Consider the following 18,777-nt stretch of genomic DNA (forward strand, 5'->3'; position numbering starts at 1 on the left):
AAAGCCAAGGCTTATTAGGTGGGTGCTGCTACTCCAAGAGTTTGATATTGAAGTAAGAGATAGGAAGGGAAGTGAAAATCAAGTGGCGGATCATTTATCAAGAGTACCACAAGAAGCCTGTCAAGATAAACCACAACAAGTAAATGAGAACTTCCCTGATGAGCACCTGTTCCAAGTTCAACAAACACCCTGGTTTGCTGACATAGCAAATTACAAAGTGGGAAGGAAGATACCTCAAGAATGTTCTAAGCAACAAGTGAAGAAGCTGCTCAATGAAGCAAGGAAGTTCTTGTGGGATGAACCATTTTTATTCAAGAAGTGCTCTGATGGAATGATTAGGAGATGTGTCTATGAAAATGAAATGAGGGACATACTGTGGCATTGTCATGGCTCAGTATACGGTGGACACTTTGGACCAGAGAGAACAGCTGCAAAGGTATTACAAAGCGGTTTCTATTGGCCAACTATCTTCAAGGATGCCAGAGAGTTTGTTCACCAGTGCAATGAATGCCAAAGAGCTGGAGGATTGACAAAAAAGAATGAAATGCCTCAGAATTTCATCTTGGAAGTTGAGCTATTTGACATATGGGGCATTGATTTCATGGGACCTTTTCCCCCTTCTTATTCTTTCAGATACATATTGGTAGCAGTAGAGTATGTCTCAAAATGGGTGGAAGCCATAGCCACAACCACTTGTGATGCACAAATTGTCCTTCAATTTCTTAAGAAGCATATCTTCACTAGATATGGAGTGCCCAAGGGTCTTGTCAGTGATGGTGGTGGTCACTTCTGCAACAAACAAATGGAGAAACTCCTCCACAAATATAGAGTAATCCATAAAGTAGCCACACCATACCATCCTCAAACTAATGGTCAAGCTGAATTAGCAAACAGAGAGTTGAAGAAAATTTTAGAAAAAACAGTGGGAAGCACAAGGAAAGATTGGGCCAGGAAGTTAGAAGATGCACTCTGGGCATACAGGACAGCTTTCAAAACTCCCATTGGAAAGTCCCCATTTCAGCTATTATATGGAAAATCTTGTCACCTCCCTGTGGAGCTTGAACATAAAGCTTTTTGGGCCACTAAACTCCTCAACCTTGATTCTCAGGAAGCAGGAGAAAAGAGGTTGCTACAACTAAATGAGTTGGATGAGTTTAGACTAGAAGCTTATGAGAATGCTAAGATATACAAGGAGAGAGCTAAGAGGTGGCATGACAAGAAGATCTCAAAGAAAGAGTTCAAGCCAGGACAGCAAGTGCTCCTGTATAACTCAAGGCTCAAGATCTTCCCTGGCAAGCTCAAGTCCAAATGGACAGGTCCATATCTAGTAACAAAAGTTTTTCCTTATGGAAGTCTTGAGCTGCTAGATGAAGCTACACAGAACCACTTCACAGCAAATGGACATAGAGCAAAGCCTTATCTAGGAGGACAATGGGACAAGGAAAAGGAAGTTCAGTATCTGAACTGAACAAACACAGAGGATGTCAAGCTAGTGACAATAAAAGAGCGCTTGTTGGGAGGCAACCCAACCTGAGGTAGTTTCTTTTCATAGTTATTTCAATAAAAAGGTCAATTAGCCTTATCTATATTGCAAAAAGCTAAGTCTGGTGTTGCACACCAAAACAATACGAGGGAGAATGAAGGATTCTAAATTTGGTGTTCCACCAAAATCTCATCATAAAACATATTCTCACCTCCTGCATAATGCTAGCTTTGAGCATTTAGATAAACTAATTAACTATTTTGCTGTTTCCAAGTCATTAGTTTATTTCTTTTTAGAAAAAGAAAAAAAAGAAAAAGAATTCACATATAAACTGTTGCATGAGAAATATTGGCAAGGAACTAAGTTTGGTGTTCACACACCAAAGTAAGTTCAAGAGCCCACACACAAGCTTTGCAGATTTGCCAATACCTAAAAGGGTTGAACAGCAAGCAACATTTGAGGAGCAGGCAGAAAAATAGCCAACAAATTAAAAGAACACCTGAATTACAACTCAAAAGGAGCAAATAGAAGGAAGAATGGAAAACTGCAACTCAACAGGTTGTATCTATTCTTGATCTTTGTTGTTATGTAATGATCTAATTCAGAGAAGTCCTTTATGTCTGGTTGGAATGATTATTTAGTTGCAAGTGGAAGTACATGTTGAAGAAAGCTATCTGCATAATTTTTGCTTGAAAGTTATCTGCATAATGATTGTCATCACTCATCAGCTTGAATGCTTTGTTTTGTTCCCCATGCTGTCTGAATAAAAGAGAGATGCTTGATCTAGAAAAGTAATTGTTCAATGTTGCAAAAGTTAGAATGAAAGTTAGTGATGGTGTGTGTTTGATTCAATTGATAGCTCATAGAATAAATGCTGAAGAATGACTTGTTACTTGAAGCTTAAGCCAGTTTGCTGCTATGATCCTTTAATTAATGAAATCCCCTTGAAAATAAACCAAAACAGAAAGAAAAAGAAAGAAGAAAAGCCAAAAGTTGGCAAAGAAACAAACAACAAGGCTAGACACCAATAGCTTGGACCCTAGGACATATGCCTGTGGTGTTTATGTACTAGGATATGCTTGGACAAGTAGGTTCTAAGGAATATTTTAAAACTTGGCAACTTAGATCAACTGATTTGGGATTGCCAACTGAAAGTCCACAATAAAGAGTAACCTAGCTACAAAACATTTAGTGATCCAAAGAGATGCTGGGCATCAATGATCCTAGGAAGAAAAAAAAAGTGAGCCATGTGTCTGTGGTAAAAAAAATGTTGAGTGAAAATAAGCCAAAGGCCACTGCAACATTTGCCACCAAGCCTTTAATAAGTAATAAGCTCTTTATGCAAAAGAAAGAAGAAAAGCTAACAAGGGAAATGATTAAAAAGTAAGGCATTGTAGCAGCAACCTTGGTGAACCCTTGAGGGAACATTGTTTGTTTTGACAGCAAGTAATAAATGAGCTATTCTTGATCTGCATAAAACCCCATAAACCAAATTCAACTCTTTGCCTAATAAGGACATGCATACTTATCTATTTCATTCTATCTTATCTTATGTTTAAGTGCTTGCTTGGGGACAAGCAAGTTTTAAGTTTGGTGTTGTGATGACAAGTCATCTTAGCCTAGTTTTACTAGCCTTTTTCCTTGTTTTTATTTAGTTTTATGCACTTTCTTGTGTTGTAAGTAAGTAATTTAGAATGAAATTGCATGGTTTCTTTGAATCAATCAACCACCATTTAATTGATGCTAAATCATGAGGTTTGAGCTAAATTTAATTGATTTTTAATGATTTATAAACCTTGTGAATTTGGTGATACTTTGATTGGTTGTTTCGATTACTTGTAGGTGAAGAAACGAAAAAAATAAGAAAAGCGTAGCCTAAGGAACATTATCTAAGCAAAGAAAGAAAGTGTGGCACAAGAAAAGGAAGCGTGGCTTAAGGAAGGAAAAGCGTGAGTGAAGTCAAGAAACAAGGGCACAAAGTTCTTGCCAAGAGCTTTAAAGCTCTTGTGGAGAGCTTTCCTTCAAAGAATCAAGAGCCAAGCTCTTGGCAAAGAGCTTTGAAGCTCTTGCCAAAGAACTTTATCAAGAACACATGAAGAAGGAACCAAGAGCCAAGCTCTTGGCAAAGAGTTTTGAAGCTCTTGCCAAAGAGCTTTTTCGTGCATGCCTTGGAGAAAATCAAGAAGGAAAAGCTCACTAATGCACTCACCAAGACTTGAACCCATGACCAAGAGGAGGGGGGCCAGCGCTACTTCACAAGAAAAAACAAGCCAAAATTGGCTTGTTTTCACTCACCAAGGTTCGAACTAAGTCCCTCAAGGAAGCAAGGTCTTATGCGCCACTCATGTGCCAAGGAAAATTGGCTTGTTTTCCTTCACCAAGGATTGAACCGGGCACCTCAAGGAAGCAAGACTTTGGGGGCTTCTCTAGTGCCAAGGAAATTAGCTCCACAAGTGCTCCACCCAAGACTTGAACCAAGGACCTCAAGGACAAGTAAAGCTCTTGCCAAGAGCTCTCAAGCTCTTGCAAAGAGCTTTGTTCTCTTGGACCGTGCGCAACACATTGGAAGGAAAGGGGACCAAAGCTCTTGGCCAAAGCTCTTGCCAAAAGCCAAACTCTTCCCTGGGAGGTGCACCATGGGCCAAAAATTCATCTAAAATCCAAATTAATTCATTTCTTCACCAAATTTTAGAGCCCATCCAAATTCTTAGATCCAAATTAGGAAGTGTATAAATAGGAGCTAGTTTGATGTAATTAGGAACCTTTTTTTTTTACCTTTTTTGACACCTCTAGACTTTACTTTAAATTTTTCTTTTGAACTTTCATTTTTTCATTTGGAGCTTTTACTTTGGAATTTAGATCTTAGAGAATTTGGAAGGAGAATTGATCTCTCTTCTTCCTTGTTCTTGCTTGAGCACTCTTTTATTTTCTTGCTTTTGATCTTGGGTGAAGAATTGAAGAACTTCTGTTTCAATCTCACCTTGAGATCTCTTGTTTAATTCTTCTGCATAATTGAATTTCAATTTCTGTCTACTGCATCTTCTTCTACTCTCTGCAATTTAATTCTGCAATTTACTTTTCTTCATTTTTTTGCAATTGCTCTTGTTGGATCAAGGAAGGATTTGAGATCTAGACTTGTTTTCTAGTCTCTTCCACTCCTGAGATCTTCAACTTCTTTTAATTTGCTGCAATTTAAGCACAAGTCATTTTTTGTTTTAATTTTTCAAGTATTTCTACTTTTCTGTTTAGATCTACTTTACTTCAATCCACATTCTACTCTTCTGTTTTGCTGCAATTTACTTCCTCTTGTTTAAATTCTGCAATCCCAACTCCCAATTCCTTTTATAATTCAAGTCATTTACATTTCTTGCACTTTAAGATTCAGCCATTTACATTTCTTGCAATCTAAGTTTCTGCAATTTACATTACTTGTTCTTTAAGATTCAGCTTATTTACTTTCTTTGCTCTTTAATTTCCTGCAATTTATCCCTCTCCCTTTACATTTCAAGCAATTTAGTTTCGGTCAAATACAAACCACTCAACCAATACTTGATTCGCTTGACTAAATCAACCACTAAACTAAAATTGCTCAATCCTTCAATCCCTGTGGGATCGACCTCACTCATGTGAGTTATTATTACTTGATGCGACCCGGTACACTTGCCGGTGAGTTTTGTGTTGGATCGTTTTCCACACATCATGGATGACGCGTGCGCGTGGCCACGTGCAAGGTTCAGCGACGCATACGCATGGCTGACACGTACGCGTGACGAGCGTCATGCGCTGCACTCAATAGAACTCGTTGGGTGTGATTTCTGGTCTAATTTGGACCTAGTTTCAAGCCCGAAAACGCAGAGTAGAGGCTGGAATGGAGCTGAGACTGAAGACACTTCACTTTTCACTTTAGTTTGTGATTTGTAACACCCTCACTATCAGAATGTCACGCTTCCAGCTGCGCTACTCTGATAGGAAGAAGTTTTACGACGACTCTATATACTTAATAATAAAATAGGAGCCTTTGACTCGAAATCGTATCACTGTTCTTTTTGAAAACTGGAAAAAGAATACTTTTTAAATAAAACAAACAAGCATATACATATATAAAACTTTTTACTCAAGTAACTAATACATATTATATACATACAAATCATACAACTCCTATCCCACATACAAAAATTGCTAGAAATAAAGGCGAGGGAAAAATAAAAAAAAATTGAGGTAATACAAATTAGTGTCGAATAAATAGAAAACGAATATAACTCTTCTGAAGTTTCGTCGCTCGTATCCTGAAAAGGTAAAGCTGTAGGGGGTGAGAACCTAACCACATGATCTCACCACAGAATTTCAGAATTGTCATAATAAGATATTTAAAGAGAATCTATTTTAAGCTCAGTGATTATTGTTCGTCCTTTGAATCTTTTAAAAACCAATAACTAGTCATCCAAAAACCCTTTTTGAAAATCAATATTTAAATATCCAGAACTCCAAAACCTTTCTTTTCTTATAAGAAAATCTTAATCAGAAATCAACCACAAAATCAATCAACACAATCATCAATTCAGTACCAAAGCTCATTCTCTAAAGTAGCACACCAAGACAGACACAAGCAAACAGACAAGGAAAGCACAGGTTTAGGTAACAGTTACAGCAAATAGCTCAGGTAGCAGTTAATAACAGTTTAACAATTAGGCAAACCAAAATAAATTCAAAACCCAAGCAAAGCAAACAAATGCATATGATGCATGCCTATCCTATGGCTAATGAGCTCATCTGTCGGTTATACAGCCAACCCGACAAGACCGGTTTGCTAAACCATTGGACTGTCCCCCGACGCGCATCCCATGAGTCTATGCATAATTTTTTCTCATATATATATATATCAAATCTCTCAATGGGGTACCATTTTCGGGAATTTATAAGTGTCCGGTCACCTTTACGTCATAGCGACAACAGAGTTTCGAGTCTCAACCTGGAGCAAGTAGTGGCAAGCCACTGCGTCTACCCAGGGAAACTCGTGTCTCAGATAATTCAAATTCATAAGCCATATGAATAATTCATTCAACATTCATCAATTTCTAAGTTATTCTCAATATGATCATCATTCGTCAATCCATATCTCATTTTCAAATTCGTTCAAAAATCATATTTCAAAGTCAATTCTCATCATCCTTTTTTCCATTCCGTTCATTAACAATCCGAATCCAAAACATAATTATTTCTTTTCTAAATAAATCAATTTTAAAATATATAATATTTAAAACCAAATCTTTTTAAATAATTACTTCAAACGAAACTTCCAATTTTTCAAAATTTCGGCAGCATCTCCTCTAAAACTCGGACTTTGCCACCCTTTTCGGGTCCCATCCAAATATTCCTCAACCCCTTCCTCAACCATTTCCAAATCTCAATCATTTTCCAAAATTCAACCAGTTCTAATATCAAATTATTTTCAAATCCAACCATTTCCAACAATAAATCTTTTTCAAAATTAAACCAGCTCAAATATTAAATCATTTATAAAATCAAACTAATTCAAAATTAAACCGCTTCCAAAATTAATTCCTTTTCATATCTCAAATTATTTTCAAAGCCGATTCATTTACTTTATCAAATTAACTTCAAAACCAAGAAAAATCACTTTTCATAATAATCAACTAAATAACTTTTCAAACTAATTTCTTTTCAACAATCACACACGACTTAAGCAATCAAGCAATCAGTCATTCAGTCCAGCAAACAACCACATTCATAAGACAATCATAATCATAGACATATGTTTCTCTCATTAATATCTATTTATAACAACTCTATAAGATAAAATAAATTTTAAGAAAACCCCTACCTTAGTTAGTCGAACCATAACCAAACGCATCAAAGCCCTTTTTTCCTTGCGGCCTGCCACAACCACAGCTTCGGACCACTTCCGAGGCAACAACAGTGACCTCAAGCACGACATACAAGCACCGATACTCAACTCTATGTCAAATATTGCCGCAAAACCTCAGCCACAACTAACTCATATGCACTTTTCAAACATTTATATATTAGAAACTGCAATTTTTAAAATAAATTTCTTACCTTATTTTTGATATAATTAGTAGAAATTGGACTCAACAATAAAGTAAAACAGTGGCAGTGGGTGTTAGGCAGAACGGATTGCGGGCAGGGAGAGGTTAGCTCAGACTTCGACGACAACAGCTCCGGCGGACAGAAAGGCACCTAGAATAGCCCTTAAACAGAGGGCAGAACAAAACAGCACAGAGCAAGAGCAGCAGCAGTTATGGGTTCTTACCAGGCAAAACGGTGCTAGCACTAGTCTCTCTCTTTCCGCGATGAGCTCCAGCCCGCTCCAGCAATGACGGCAGCGGCTCCAGAAGCTTCAACAGGGCACGACAGAGGTAGCAATGGAGTAATACAGCAACAAAACCTAGCCTCCATCCCTTCTCACTCATCGAGTGCGCTCCCTTCTCCGTCTCGGACTCGATGACACTGACAGTTTTGCGGTGGTGCGACGCGGTGAGGGCGACGGCGACACGGTGAGCTTCCCTCCTCCTCTCCTCTGCCACGTGGCTTCTTCCCCCTTGCTTGGCAACAAAGGCAACGGTGGCAGGCTCGGGGATGGCGGTGGCTCAATAGAACAGCGATGATGGAGGGGTAAGGCGCGGTGACAGCGGCGGCGCGGCCAAACAGCTCTGGCACGTCTTCTTCTTCGTGCTCCCTCTCTTTCTCAGATCTCAATCTTCTCCTCTGATGCCTCTCAGATCTCACTCTCTTTTTCTTTTGTTTGGGTATATGCATTGCAGCTGAGAAGGGAAAAGGGGTGGGAAGGTGGCGACTGAGGCGATGTTGATGCAATAAAGGAGTGAGGGTGAGTGTTAGGTTAGGACTAGGTCAATTAGGGTTTTAATTTGGAAATTAGGGTTTTGTGTGTGAAATTGAGGATTTTGGGTAGTTTAGTAATTTTAATAAAATTAAGGGGTAATAGAGTAATTGAAAACTAATTTTAAATCCAACAATAATATCCATAAAATTATTATTTAATTATCAATTTACAAATTATTTTTAACTCAATATTCTAATTCAATAATTTAGAAATAATCAAATTAATTTCCTTTAAGTTATAAAATAGAACTAAAAATCTAATTATTCAAGATAAAGTATATAAAATCCTTATTATCATTCAATTACTAAAGTTTTAAATCATAAATAAGAAGCTGCTTAATTTATATATAAAATCTCTTAAAAATATAATCTTAATTAAATATAATAAATCGTAAATAATTTTTTATTTTTTAAAATGCCTGGGTCTTACATGATTAATTTTGAATTCTAGTGAGAGAAACTACTACTTCTCTCTAGGGTTTTGGCATTCTTATTTTGATTTTTAAATTGGATCTTGAGAGAGCTGCTGCTACTTTCATTCCTCATCATTTTATTTCTAGTTTTTTCTTTAATTTTCTTAATACTCTTTTCATTTGGTTATTGAATTCATGTTTGGATCTTGTTACTCTTGAATTTCATTAATGCATTGAATTATTTTTATGTTTATTTTTATTGCTTGTTTGATCATTTTTAATTATTGTTAGTGCTAATTTTGATTTAATTAATTTTTTATAATTATCATGTCTTTTATTTACACCTACCATGTGTTTGTGAAAATGACATTCATGTTAATGGAGTAAATTTCCCAACTTAGGTGGGGGTTGAGTAATTGGAATCCCTTGAGTTGTTATACTCAAGTATTAATCTGTAATTGGAAATTGCTCAAATCTCACCAACTCTAGTCCTTCCCCATGAAGTGACTAGGACTTATGTGATAGAGTTAGTGACACACACTTGATTTTTCTTCAATTGCTAGAGGATAATTAAGTGGGAGCAATGAACCTTTATCATTACACTTGGGAAAGACAACAAGGATAGAAATTCTAATTCTCTCCCCTAACCAAGGCCTTTTATTTTGATTAGTTATCAACTCTTGCTAGTTATCCATTGTTTTAATTTCTAGCTATTTATTTTTCCATTCTCAATTTCAAAAAAATTATTCAGAAAAATCCTAACCAATAATTTGTATCTTGTGTCAACTCTTAGGAAAATGACCCGGGATTTTACTCCCAGTTATTTATTATTAATTATGACACATTTAAAATTGATAGTAGAAATTTCGTCGATTAAGGCTGTACTTGTAACGCTGTTTAGAAAATACATTTCAGAAATTCTTAACCGGCATTTATCCGACCATCACTACGTCTCCTCCTTCATCCAGATTTGCGGCGTCACCTCTCCTCCCTCTTCGCGACTCCCACGGCCGCCTCTCCATCTTTCTCTTCGAGTTTGCCATTGCCGCCTCTTCCTCTACCTTGGTTCTTCTCCTTTCACAGTTTGCTCTTCAATTACCATATCCTCCCTTTTTGTTTTTCTTTTGAAAAATAAAAATTCTCGTTGATTCTTGTAAAATTTTTGTTGATTGATTTGTGGTGAATCGTGTGTGATGATGAATCTATAGTGGTGGAGATGGTGAATGATAGTGGTAGCAATGGTGGCTGATTTTTTTTTTGTTTTATAAGGATAATATGGACTTTTTCTAATTTTATTGTGTCTTGTGTCAATGTTTACCAAATATAGTACATAGAAACTAATAATTTGTGTCCATATCTTTAGTGTCTATCTCTCTGTGTCTCTGTCTCAAGAAATACATAAACCAAACATTGCCTAAGAGATGGCAGCCTAGGTTCTTTACCTAATATCAGTGTGTAATTATGTAACATAACATATAAAATACAGAAAAATCAGAGTTATATAAGATAGATAATAATCCAACACATAATATTTTTCTATTAATTGATCAACTAAATCCCCAAAATTCACAACATTCCTTAATTATCCAGCTTATGCATATGGATATGCTCAAGCACACACAGAAGCACCAAAAAAGGAAAAAGAAATAAAAAAGCACAACTAATTACTAATCACAAACCTGTAAAGTGAAAAGTCTATCTTCAAATTGCACCTCCTTTGATAAAAAATCTCCTCCAATGATTTTCTTGTACTAATTGTTAAACTACTTATTCACATCTCTAAATTATATTTATTAGGGAAATATAAAAATATGAAGCCCCTTGTTATAGCGTTAAACCATACAAAATTAAATAACAAAAAATACAATAAAATTAAACAAAGATAAATAAATTTGAAGACAATCAAATACCAAAGGATACTGATTCATCAAAGATGGCTTTCCCATTAATTTATGTAAACTCAAGCTTCTACCACAATTGAAAGTGCACAAATGATTCAATTCACTATTACATGTAATGAAAATTGTTTTGCAGTATCAACCAATCATGCATATGCATCAAGAAAAAGAGTTGAAAACAAAATGCTATTTCAGCAGCTGAAAGACAATAACCAGGAAAAAGCGATAAAAATACAAAATCCAAGAGAAAAAAATTCGATGAATTGAACTAAGTAGATAGCAGAAAATAGAAAATCGTGAAGACTAAAGCAAAGATCTGCAAAGAAATGATGATCGCAACAAAGAAGGAATAGTAGAACAATAATGAATGAGATAAAAATTAAAAGTTAGGAAGCAAATGAAAGAAGTTTGTTAAACCATTAAGAATGCAGATAGCCAACAAAATATCTCAACCGTAAATCTGTAAATCTATAAAAAAATAAAATAAAAAAAAAACAAAAATGTTGAAACAATAAGTCACCCAAATTGCAAAACAAAAAGATTTCGATTAATATTCAAATTCCAAATCCAACAAAACGAATTGCGCATCTATCAACAATAATACTTATCTCATATTTTCATTTTCTCAAAGAACTTGTTGGTCAGTCGGTTGCAAAATGCCTAGAAATCCCCATAGTTCTAGCATGCACGACCAACATCACATCCTCCACTTTGTCCATCACCAACATGTCGACCATAACCACCACCCGTTGGGACCACCGCTGCCTTAGACTCCTCCACCACCATAATTATTGTCGTTGCCACCTTATCCACCACTCCTGTTGTCCCTTCCACCGCGACGACTCCCCTGAAGGTTGGAGCCATCAGGTATTGACATCAACCCTCTTGGTGCAAAAAAAATATACCCTATAATCTCCACCTTCAAGTCAGAACATGAGCGAAAAAAATTGAGAAAAATAGAATTAGAGAATTGAGAGAGAAAATGAAGAAAAGGAGAAAAATATACCATTTTTCTGTGATTCAAATTTTAAATTTTAAATTTCACCTTTTTAGTACTTGTTATGTGAAGAAAATAAATGTTAAAGCAAAGAATGAAATAAAAGTAAATGAGAGAATGAGAAAACAGGTACAGAAAGACAAAAAATTAATTGAGAGAATGAGAGAAAGAGTAAAACTTGAATAACTGAGAGAATGAAAGAATAGTGATGCAGAAAAAATGAAGGGATGAGAGACCACAGATGATATAATTTGCAGAGAGAATACCATAATTAATCCAACTCTAAAACCCTCTCCTTCAAGACACGTTAGATTTTTACTACCTGAAAATCTTCAATTAATAGTTTAGTATTAGATATGGCTATGTTTTATAGGGTTCACGGATATTAACATGTAACCACTTAATGCCGCCGGATCCGTACAATCAAATTGTGGAGGGACATTTACGGAGGACTGGTTTTTATCACATTTCCCAGATTAGAGTAATCCAATGTCAGTCGGCAATGGTTAATGCTCTGGTCGAGAGCTGGCATCCTAAGACTCACACATTTTATTTTTCGGTTGGTGCGTGTGTTGTGACATTGGAGGATATACCGATAATTCTTGTTCTTTCAACAAATAGTCTTCCAGTTATAGAACCAAATCTGAGTAGTTATGAGGCCTTAGAGGTCGAATGCTTGCACCAATTTGGTATTACACCTAGGAAGACAGATTGCAGAGGGAGCTTCATAAAGTGGACGTGGTTTCAGGGACAGAAAGATCGTATAGTCTTAAGTGATGATATTCACATTCAGAGGTACGCAAAGTGCCACATAATGTTATTATATGAGACCATTTTGTTTGAAGACAAGTATGGGACAATGGTGCACTAGAAATTTCTGCCGTTGTTTCGTAACTTCCTTGAAATCATACAATTTAGTTGAGAATCGGCATGCCTGACGTACTTGTACAGAGCATTGTGTAGGGCATCTCGTGTCGACTGCAAAAAAATAGATGGTTCACTGACACTTTTACTTATCTGAACTTGGATCCGTCTACTATTTTTATGTACATCTCTTGAGCAAAGTCTGGAGACTAGTTTGGCATTTACTGGTCATGTTATCTACATGTGAATAACGCAAAATGAAAATGCGTGAATTTGACGCATACTCCGCATATAAAAAACCGAAAATGGGGAAGGGAAATTGTTGAGCGTCTGATATGGGAGTGACAAAGGAACAAGTTGAATCTTACTTGAATTCCAAACTCAACCATACTCATCTCGTCTATCACTCTCGTTTTTTATTGTGTGTTTGGATTAAAATTTATAAACATAAGTTTATATAAAATTAATAAAAGTTTATAAAATTAATTTTGATTAAAAATAAGTTAGTGTTAACTATGTGTATTTTAACCATTTTTATATTAAAATAAAGAGTAAACTTCCATTTCTACCCATGAAACTTGAAAACGCTGACAGATCTATCCATAAAAAAATTACCATTTGTACCCACAAAATATGAGTTCCATACAACAAAATTATTCAAACAATAAAAAATCACATGAAACCCCAAAATATCCTTATTATCATCCGCATCATCTTTTTTCTCCCCACTAACCACTCCATCATCCCTATCTGCTCATCACTTTATCACCACCACCACCACCACTAACCCCATCCTCTATCTCTCACCACTAATCTTTTGATTTTCTAACAATTCTAGCAGCAATCTTTTCAGTTGCGAGCCACCTCTCCTCCTCCGTGACAAATGTCGCAGCCTCTGTTTCTGTTCCTGCAGCTTCCAGCGTCAGCGACCACCACTGCCGTCCTCCTTCTGCCGCCACCCCTCCTTCTCTCCCTCCATGTCTCGCCCTCGCTGACCAGAGGATCTTCGTACCAGCCCCTGCTTCTCTGCTACCAGCAACCCTAGAGCCACACAGTGCTCCGTCTCTCCTCTCTTCACTGTCGACTACCCTCACCTACCGTGGCTACCTTCTCCTTATCACCGAACCAGTGCCGCCGATGGGCCACTGTGCCAGCCGCTACCATCATGGTCCCCTTTGTGAACCAAAGCCGCGACGAGCTCTCTCTCTCTTTTTGTCTCTTTTGCCATCTGTTTTAAACCACCGAACCCTAATTCACTTCTCATTCTCCTCTTCTTCTTTCCTCTTCGAGAACCAGAGACCTCCAAACCACCATCACAGCCCTGCCATTATCACTGTCTGCACTTCCATCCGCTAGAACCGCCGTGAACCACCATCGTCTTCACATTTGCGATGAACCCGAGCCACCCTCACGGTCCCAGTCGTTCTTTCTGTCTGTCCAGACCACTGCCAGCGAGCCACTCACCAGTCTCGTACCTCCTCCACCGAACCCTAACTCAACCCCTGTTCTCACTCTCTCTTCTACTCCAACGGGCTGCCGGTGACGTCACCATCATCATCAGCTTCTCAGTCGCTGAACCTTCAGAGCAACTGCCGTAGCTAGCGTCTCTCTCACCGAAACAGAGCTGAAACAGAACAAGCTCACCCATGCCTCTCACAGTTTAGCTCAGGTGAGGATTGCTCAATTCGTTCAATTTTCTACATGGCTTGTTTGAGTTTGGCCATTGATTTGTTGCAGGGGCATTAGGTGGTAGCACTCTATTCTGAGTTCAACGAAAAGTTGAAAACGATGATGATGAAGGTAATTTGGGATTTTTATGTGATTTTTTAGTGTTTGGATAATTTTGTTTTATGAAACCCATGTTTTATGGGTACAAATGATAATTTTTTTTATGGATAGATCTGTCAACGTTTTCGACTTTCGTGGGTAGAAATGGTAGTTTACTCTAAAATAAATTATAATAAATTAAATATTATTTAAATTATATTATTCAAAATTATTTATATTTAAATAAATTTTAATATTTTTTTTCTAGTATTCTCAGTACTATTTATTATTCTAATAAAATCATAATACAAAACAAAAAAATATTCTATACAAAAAAAATAACAATAGTAAATAAAAAACTCATATAAATAAAAAATAATAAGAATTCTATAAAAAATAATAATATGCATGACATTAGAAAAAAATATGATAAAAAAGTAACAAAATTCATAACAATGAAAAATAAAATTGATAGATAAAAAATAAATTTCAATCTAATTAAAAAAATAAAAGTACATTTTTTATTTTAGATAAACATAAATTAGAGAGTAAAATCACATTTATATTTAAAAAAAAAACAAACAAAAAAATAAAACGTTTTAAAAAATTAAACATATATTTAATATTTTAAATACTAACCCAAACACACCCATTCTCTTTCTTCAATTACAAACTTCTTTTCGTTCAGTTTCTTTTCCCAAGGATTTCCTTCTTGCATGTATTTCTTTTCATTCATCCAAGGCGCATTTTTCTAAGTTGCTTTTTTCAAGTACTAATAGCCACACTTTGATCACATGATATGTTTCCTAGCAAACTATTAATTTTGGGGTTCCATTTATCAGAGACAAGTAAATTGTTTAGATTCAACTTCAGTATCTTTATTGCTTCAGAATTTCTCTGTTTTATTACATTTTGGTATTCTTTTATTTTCTTACTCTGTTATTTCTATTTCAAGAAGTAGTTGATACATCCGGTGGGTTAAAAAACTTACTTGTCTTGAATCTTTTTGCTATTTAAACCGTTTTGTTTATGAATTATATCAATCTAATAAAATTTCTGACTTGTCTTGAATCTTTTGCTATTTAAACCGTTTTGTTTTCTGTTTCGTAGTTGAAATCGTATTAGAAGTAGGGTTATTTGTAATGCAGGTTGAATCAGTATTGAGACAAAAAAAAAATTTTGATTCGAACACTGATTTTATATACGATACGATTTGGATTGAAAGTTTTAAGATAATTCGAACCAATTACAAATTATTTGGACTGGATTGGATTGGATTTATATTTTTTAAATAATAAATAAAAAATTTTTGGTGTACAATAATAACACTGACATAGTAATCGAACTGGATATAGCTGAAATTTCAATTCAATTCGCACAATTCTCATCAGATCGAATTGGATATAATTTTCGCATTTTTAAGGGTCGGAACCAATCCGATCCGCACTTTTCTATATATTGGATATATCCGCAAAACAGAAACTTTATTTAAAAGCATATTTCTATATAAAAAAATTCAATAAATCTCTTGTTTACACTTTTAAATATGGAAGAAGTACTTCCTTTTTGGTAATAACTCGCGTGCAATTATCTTTATATGAAGTTGATAATTGAAAATTGTCAAAAGATTTAACGTTTAACTAAATTACAATTGAATAATTTTTCAAATATCAACATCTCATAAAGACAACTTTGCATGCGAATTTTCACCTTACGTTTACACTATAGTAGTGGCAGTTTGAATGGAAAAACTTTTTTTAGTTTGTAAATCTGCTTTAGGAACTTAGTCCATGTCTTTGTCGTGTACAAATGGTTAATTGTTATCGTATTGTATATATAATCATAAATTGCTTTATAAACTGGCAGAACCACAATTATGCGGTTGACCCTGCCACATTGCCAGAATGAATGGAGGTTACTCATATTAACTTCAATGATGGAAGCTGTGCTGGTCTTCCTTGTTCAAAGAATAATGTCTCTCCATTACCACCCGGAAGCATTCCCAAGGCCCCATGATTTGGATTACGATGCGAGACTAGCAGCTTCGTTATTTCTTTTTTTTTTTTACTTTTAATTTAGATCTGACGAATAATAGATAATGATATGAAATTTTTTGATGAAGAAGAGAAGCTCTACCTGGCCCATTGTCATTAGTAAGTGTCATGAGAAACTGTTGAGACTTATTCAATTGTGATAATCCTTATATGTCTTAACATCAGTTGTATATTTAAGAATAGGCTTACAAAAAGTCAATTGATCTCAAACAATTTTAATTTGAGTAAGAAAATAAAAAATTGTTTATCCATGTTCTTACTTAAAATTATGAAGCTCATTTAGCAGTTGGTATTAATGAGAGAAATAAGAAATGATGTAATATTTTGTCAAATAATTTCACACCTCTTTTTAAAACACTCAAATTATAAATGAATGTTTTAAGTAAAAATGTTGAGAAACTAAGTGACAATTTGGTGATTTTTACTATCCCAATCTTTTAATTTTTCTTTTATCAGTATCTTTAGATTTGGAAGTGTTATCTTTTGACTTTTTAGTCACAGTTTGCTTAACAAGACACACAACATCACCATTCACATAGTGTTATATTTTGAGCCCTTTAAAAAATTTTCTTATAGCTTTAACCCAATAAACATAGTTGAAGCTATTAAGGATAATAGGAATAGGCTAAAAACCTATAATTTTTCCATAATAATAGATACAAAGACAAAAAAGGGAAAGAAACTATAAGATTGGAGTAAAAATCGAAAAAATAGAAGACAAAATCGAAAAGAGCTTACTAAAAAGCATTAGGACGAGCCCCACTATTTGCCATGTCAGTAGAGGGCAAACATGTGGCGACGCTTGAGCGGAAGAAGAAGACACGTCAACCTTGACTCAGTAGGATGTGGAACGCAGTTCAACGAATAGGTCGAGCCACGCGAGACGTAGGTTGGTGGGAGGCGTGGATCCTGGACACGTATGGCGATTCTGGACCATTGATTGTGGTCGTTGATCTCGGTGCTAGATGTATTTAGGGCGGTCATTAACTTTACAATAGCGCGTGGCGACGCATCCGATAATTTCTAGTGACGAGACGAAGATGATGGTATGGTTAGTGATAAGACAATGTCGAAAAAGTGATAAGAAAAAACAAAAACAAAACACCGTCGAAAGAAAAAAAAGGACTATGGACTAAGTTTTATGGAAAGAAAATTTTATGCTCTTGATACTATATTAGAAATAAGAGAGTACTTTAAAGAAAGTATTGTGTATTATTTGAGAGTGATATAAATGATACAATATACAAAGATATATAAGTACTAGAAGAATTAAAATAATAAATATACACAGATATACTAAATAATTTTAATTGATACTAATTGATTTTAATTATACTCTAATAATAGACAAATAAAAATATTTTTCTCATGTGATACACAAATATGGCTTAATTAATTAATACAATTAATGAGATGAATGTTAAAATATTGCTTAAATCTCATTATTCAAGAAGAAAAGAAAAAATAATTAATCAGAATCCTTTTGGTGTAGAACGGACCATAAACTCAAAATTTTTTTTATTTTTTATATTGATATATTTTATACAATTTTATTATATTTATATTTTTTATATTATATATTATTTTAACATTAATATTTTTTAATAATTAATATTTTTGTTAATTAACAAATAATTAATTCACAACAGTTATATTTTTATAGGGATGCATTTGATGTATTAATAAAGTCACTGAAATTGGCTTTCTATCGAAGATAATGGGAAAGCTTCCAGTGTTTTTGGTGAACAGTGAGCACTGAATAATGGACTTCTATATTTTGGTCCAAAACAATTGCCTTATTCTTTAAGGCCTTTTCTATTGGGCACTAGTTGTAACTTGAGTTGTTGACCAACTACTTTTTTTTTTCCATTTGTGACATTACAGTTTTGCTTAAATAGCCTGCACGAAGAAATATGGATTGGCAAATTGAAGTTATCAATTATCATCATGACCCGGACTCTAATATAAAACTACTTTTAAAAAGTGCAAACAAAATAAAAACTCCAAATATTTTGATTAGAAAAGAATGAACAAATGTATACATAAAAGATTAAATGGTGAACAAAATTAAACACAAATTATTTAACAAGTGAAGTGTACACATGAATTCTACGTTTTACTGGTTACATCTACTATTCCATCAATAGAAATGTGTTGCCGTTAATAGAACTACACAAGTGTTGCGTTTTTTTTTTTTTTTTTTTCATTCTAGTACTATATGATGAGTAATATGGCCATGAGAAATCTTAGGGGACAGTAATTTTTGTGATTTGTAACCATCAAATAGTCATTAATGATATTTTAATGGTGTGAGATTTCATCCAATAGCTCATTTTTCTTTGCTGGTTACATGTTGACCAGAATTTAATAAAATTGCTGCCCCTTAAACTTTTTCTATGGATATTTGGTAATTAGGTGA

Source organism: Arachis ipaensis, chromosome B4, assembly GCF_059453495.1.
Source record: "Arachis ipaensis isolate K30076 ecotype BB chromosome B4, ASM5945349v1, whole genome shotgun sequence".
Taxonomy (NCBI): Eukaryota; Viridiplantae; Streptophyta; class Magnoliopsida; order Fabales; family Fabaceae; genus Arachis; species Arachis ipaensis.